This window comes from Copadichromis virginalis, linkage group LG15, assembly GCF_057382275.1.
Source record: "Copadichromis virginalis isolate Kocher_CV1m ecotype Utaka linkage group LG15, C_Virginalis_male_GT1.1, whole genome shotgun sequence".
NCBI lineage: Eukaryota > Metazoa > Chordata > Actinopteri > Cichliformes > Cichlidae > Copadichromis > Copadichromis virginalis.
This window is the reverse complement of record NC_140632.1, coordinates 39,489,652-39,495,651: the sequence shown is the minus strand read 5'-3', so window position 1 is coordinate 39,495,651 and position 6,000 is coordinate 39,489,652. Positions and strand designations below refer to the sequence as shown.

The following is a 6,000-nucleotide window of genomic DNA, read 5'->3' as shown; positions in this document are numbered from 1 at the left end:
TGTTGCACTGATTCAATAAATAGAATCATTGACAAATTAGTTTAATTTGTCTTATTTACATATTGCCAAATCACAACAATCGTTACCTCAAGTCGCTTTATATTTTAAGGTAGAGGCGTTAAGACCCCCTATGAGCAAATTCTTTGGCAACAGTGGGAAGCAAAAACCCCCTTTTAACAGGAAGGAGCAGAACCAGGCTCAGGGAGGGGCGGGGCCATCTGCTGAGAGCGGTGAAGAAAGGACAAAGACACGGTGTGGAGGAGAGCCAGAGCCACTCTGGTCTTGTCATTAACATAAAACATAAAACATCATGCAGGCTCATTTCCTAGTCCAGTTATATAATACAGCACAGTCACCATAGACCTAATTATGATATGTATTGTATGTATAGGAGTGTAGTTGGATGGACGTTCACACGCACAGGCAGAAAACTAACAGGAAGGTCCCGTCTGAATTGAAGCTTGCTCAGGTGCCCAGTTGCTCCAGTGCATCACACTCTTGGGTCTTATCGTCGCTATTTTGTAGATTATTTAGAATGCGGTTAATCTTTAAAGTCTTTGAAGGATTACTAAATAATTCACAGACAGGCCTGCATAAATGTAACACCACAACAAATTTTAAAGTCACAGTAAAATAATAACTAGTGGAACAGAATATGTGGGTGAGAAATACAGTTGTTATAAATACAATGTTATGAATGTACAAAACATTTTTAAAAAACTCACCAAGTGACTTGTAAAGTCAAATCATTTGCAATCTTCCAACTCTGTAGTTCCTCTCGGAGGTTTTTGGAGGAAGCTCGAGCTCTTCTTTGCCTTTTTACGCAACCTAATCACCTTAATACTTTCCTAGCAGCAGCAGCCTGACGGAGCGAAGATGAGCTGATGAAAGTAATAAAGTTGACTCCAATTTTCAATCAGAAGTAAGTGGACACAGAATCTGTGATGAACGATTCTTGCCATAAATTTATTTACAACCCTAAAAAATGAGGACATGTTATAGAGAATTATCTTCATTAACAAGAGCAGCAAAGTATCCAACATACAACAGATGATCGGAGCGCACGGTGTAGTTCTCAGACAGACCATGTAAGTACACATCTGAAGCAGATCTTTCAAGATGTTAAAAAGTGTATGAACAAATTGCTTTACATAAATTAATACCAAGATGTATATAAAATGAACAACAAGGACCTTCAAGTTCTGTCATGGTCTGGTTGGGCACCTGCAGGTCTCAGACAGCGGCTCCTCCTCCTTTAGGCGGAGTCCGGTTGCCCCTCCCTGGCTGACCACCTGTGAGCAATCGTGCCAGCGGTATATCAGACCTGCGCTCTCAACCACTCATCGCCTGAGTACCTGCTATTCCCATGTTAGTTCAGTGGAGCATCCTAAACCTTGTCTTAACGCCGTGTGATGACTGACCTGTCTTTTCTTGTTCTCAGCGATAGCACCCGGAGTGGAGATCTTGTTCCCCTCGCTCCCGTCCTCCTGGACCTGGGCCGCCAGCTGCTCACACAACGTGGCCTGCCGGCCCACGGCTCACCTGCCTGCCTCCCCACGCCTCGACCGCTTCCGGGTTTTCCGCTCCACCTGTCCCCTCCATCTGAAACCAATGCCCCGGCCCCTACCTAGTCCTGTTTCTACCTCCCCGCTGTCCCCGCTGTTCAGCCGTCTCCTAGAGGTGTCTAGGTCGCCCTCATTATCACAGACGAATCCTACGCGCCACTAGTGTGGTGGCGTCGCTTTGTGTTTCACCTTTGTTTTCCTGTGGGCGGAAATAAATCATTTGTTTTCTGTCACCTCGCTTCCGGGTTGGTTTCTGCGCCTGTGTCCATCCCTGTTCCCTCGTGCCGTTGAGCCGTGACAGTGTACTCAGGCCAGTTATATGGACACAGCGGACCCAGCCCGCGTAGCGATCAGTAAGCAGGGGGCTATTATCGGTAGCCACGAACAGACGCTGCAGTACCTACTGGCTCAAGTGCACACACTCACAGACGAGCAGGCTAAAATGCAATCCGACATTCAGTCCCTTCAACCCTCGGCGGAGTCGGAACCCGCCGCCGGTAGCTCAGCGCTGCCTGCCCCGACCGCGCCGTTGCCTCAGCCCGCGGCGGATCCCGAGCCCCAGCGGGGTCACCTGTTTCGCGACGCGGCCTCCCCGGAGCCGGAGCCGTATGCGGGTGACCCAGGGGCCTGTAGCGGTTTTCTGTTACAGTGCGAGCTGGCGTTCGGACGTTCGCCCCGCTCTTTTGTTTCGGACACGGTTCGAGTTTCTTATATAATCGGGAAACTGCGCGACCGAGCCCTGAATTGGGCCGAGGCTTACCTGAGCACACACCCGTTGCCGTCCTGTAGCTACGATGCTTTTCTCGGCGAATTCAAAAGGACTTTTGCCCACCCCGTCTCGGTGGGCAGTGCGGTTCGCCGGCTGTTAAATCTCCGCCAGGGCCGCCGTAGCATCGCGGACTACTTGATCGACTTCCGCACCGCCGCAGCGGCAGTCGGCTGGCCCGATAAAGCCCTTCAGGGAGTCTACTCGCAGTCGCTTAACGAGGACATGAAGGATCAGCTAGCGTCCCGTGACGAACCGGTTACCTTCGAGGAGTTAGCCACGCTCTCGCTTCGCATTGACAACAGACTGCGGGAGCGAGAGCGGGAGAGGAAGTCCAGCACCCGTCGGCCAGTGCGGCGTGCGTCACCTGTTTACATTCCCCCGTCGCCGCTTCCGGTTCAGCCATCAGCCCCAGTCGCTGGGGAGAGGGCTGACCCGGAACCGGAACCCATGCAGCTCGGGCGATCCCGGTTGTCTCCGCAAGAGAGAGAGAGACGTCGCCGCGCTCGTTCGTGTTTTTACTGCGGTTCCGCGGAGCATTTCATTGCCGCCTGTCCGGAGAAGGGAAAAGGGGACGCCCGCCGGTAAGTCCGGGGATACGGGTGGGCGGTACCTATAGTGATTCTAAGCCCCGCTTCCTGTTGCCGGTTACGCTCTTGCTCGGCTCCGCAACCCACACGTCCCGGGCGTTAATCGATTCGGGCGCTGAGCAGAGTCTCATTGATATGAAACTAGCCAAGCAACTGGATATTCCCCTGTTCGAGTTGGAGTCTAGCCTCCCAGTTAAAGCACTGGATAACCAAGTTTTCTCCCACATCACTCACCGTACCGCTCCTGTTACTGTAGTCGCCTCAGGCAACCATAGGGAAAGGCTCCCCTTCCTGACGTTCCATTCCTCCAGCATCCCCATCGTCCTTGGTTTCACCTGGCTAAAGCTACATAACCCACATCTGGATTGGGCTGGGCAAAAAGTAATGAGTTGGAGCCCGTTTTGCCATGCCAATTGTCTCGTCTCAGCCCCGCCGTCAGCCGTTGCCGAGCCCGCACGTGACGCGAGTGCTGCCGTGGACCTTTCTGTCGTACCGTCAGTGTACCACGATTTGAGGGAGGTGTTTAACAAGGACAAAGCCCAAGCACTGCCCCCGCACAGGCCATATGACTGTTCCATTACGTTGTTACCGGGCTCCCCCCTACCCACGAGCCGCCTTTACAATCTGTCTCATCCTGAGAAGGCAGCCATGGAAAAGTACATAAAGGACTCCCTGGCGGCCGGCATCATCAGACCCTCCTCTTCGCCTGTCGGGGCCGGATTCTTCTTTGTCGGTAAGAAGGACGGCTCGCTCCGTCCCTGTATTGATTACAGGAGGCTTAATGACATAACAGTAAAAAACAAATACCCATTGCCGCTGATCAGTTCCGCCTTTGAGCCGCTTCACGGTGCCACCATTTTTACCAAGTTAGACCTCAGGAATGCATATCACCTCGTCAGAATCAGGGAGGGCGACGAGTGGAAAACCGCTTTTAACACTCACTTGGGGCACTTCGAATATTTAGTGATGCCCTTCGGTCTCACAAACGCCCCGGCGGTCTTTCAAAACCTGGTGAACGACGTCCTGCGAGATTTCCTGGACCGCTTCGTCTTCGTTTATCTCGACGATATTCTGATTTTTTCCAAAGACGTGGTGGAACATCGGGCGCACGTCAGAGCCGTGCTGCAGCGGTTGCTGGAAAACAAATTGTACGTAAAGGCGGAGAAATGCATGTTCCACTCACCTTCCGTCTCCTTCCTGGGCTACGTCCTCGCGGGGGGGCAGGTGAAGACTGACCCGGCTAAGGTTACGGCAGTCGTGCAGTGGCCCGTACCTGCGTCCCGGCGGCATCTGCAGCGCTTCTTGGGCTTCGCAAACTTCTACCGGCGCTTCGTCAGGAACTACAGCCAGGTAGCAGCGCCGCTGACCCGGCTGACGTCACCGAAGCTCCCTTTTATTTGGAGCCAGGAGGCCGGAGCAGCGTTTACCAAGTTAAAGGCACTGTTTACCTCGGCGCCGGTTTTGGTTCACCCCGACCCCGGGAGACAGTTTATTCTCGAGGTGGATGCATCTGACATCGGGGTGGGGGCGGTGTTATCCCAGCGCTCCGGCACGGCGTCCAAGCTCCATCCGTGCGCCTTTTTCTCCCGTCGTTTATCACCTGCTGAGCGGAATTACGACGTGGGGGATAGGGAACTGTTGGCTGTGAAGCTGGCCTTGGAGGAGTGGCGGCACTATCTCGAGGGGGCGGAGCACCCATTCATAGTGTGGACAGATCACAAGAACTTGACGTACATTCGTGCAGCCAAGAGACTGAACTCACGTCAGGCACGCTGGTCCATGTTTTTCAGTCGCTTTAACTTTTCAATCTCTTACCGCCCAGGGTCCCGCAACGTGAAACCGGATGCCCTTTCCCGGCAGTTTGACGCCGCGGGGGAGTCGTCCGCCGTGCCCACCATCCTCCCTGCGAGCGTCAAGGTTGGTTCCCTCACGTGGGAGGTGGAGGAGGACATCCGTCGGGCACTGGAGACCGAGCCGGACCCCGGCACAGGGCCCCCTGACCGCCGCTTTGTCCCTAAGGCGGCCCGCTCCAAAGTGATCGACTGGGTCCACAAGGGGAGATTCTCCTGCCATCCAGGAGGCGCACGGACGAGTGCCCTTATTAAAAGGTATTTCTGGTGGGGGTCTATTGATAAAGATGTCAAGGAGTATGTGGCCGCCTGCTGTGTTTGTGCTAGGGGCAAATCTAACACGCAACGCCCGGCTGGGTTGCTGCAACCTCTCTCTATTCCACGGCGCCCCTGGTCGCATATTTCTTTGGATTTCGTTACTGGTCTACCTGTTTCTTCTGGCAAGACCGCGATCCTCACTGTGGTCGACAGGTTTTCCAAAGCAGCTCACTTTGTCGCCCTCGAGAGACTCCCCACATCCACTGAAACCGCTAATCTGCTAGTCGACCATATGTTTAGGCTGCACGGGATACCCTCGGAGGTCGTCTCAGACAGGGGACCGCAATTTACATCGCAGGTCTGGAGGGCGTTCTGTACATCCCTGGGAGCGAAGCCATGTTTGAGCTCTGGACACCACCCTCAGACTAATGGTCAGACTGAACGCCTCAACCAGGAATTGGAGGCCACTCTCCGCTGCGTCGCTGCCTCCAACCCGGCTTCCTGGTCATCGTTATTGCCGTGGGCGGAGTACGCACACAACTCCCTCACCTCGTCAGCGACGGGTCTCTCGCCTTTTGAGGCCTCTCTCGGCTACCAGCCACCCCTTTTTCCGGAGCGCGAGACCGACCTTGAGGTCCCCTCCGTCCAGCACCATCTGCAACGCTGCCGACGGGTGTGGTCGCGCACCCGCCGGGCCTTGGGCCTGTCCGTCGCCCGCCAGCGCCGCTACGCGGATCGCCGCCGCAAGGCGGCACCTGCCTACGCCCGGGGACAGAAGGTGTGGCTATCCGCCAGAGACATTCCCCTCAGGACGGACTCCTGCAAGTTGGCCCCATGCTTCATCGGTCCTTTTGAGGTGGAGCGGGTGGTTGGCCGCTCCGCGGTCAGGCTAAAGTTGCCCTCCTCGTTACGGGTCCACCCGACCTTCCACGTCTCCCAAGTCAAGCCGGTTGTTGTGAGTCCGTTGTGCC

The 6,000-nt window shown here is 54.8% G+C and overlaps 1 long non-coding RNA gene across 1 annotated transcript; it reads left to right on the top strand.

Annotated features, from left to right (window-relative positions):
- Positions 1 to 1,222: 1,222 nt before the first annotated feature.
- Positions 1,223 to 1,798, top strand: LOC146693012 (uncharacterized). Its single transcript, XR_014915042.1, has 2 exons — positions 1,223 to 1,368; positions 1,442 to 1,798. It is a non-coding gene; the product is annotated as an uncharacterized LOC146693012 (long non-coding RNA).
- The last annotated feature ends 4,202 nt before the right edge of the window (positions 1,799 to 6,000 follow it).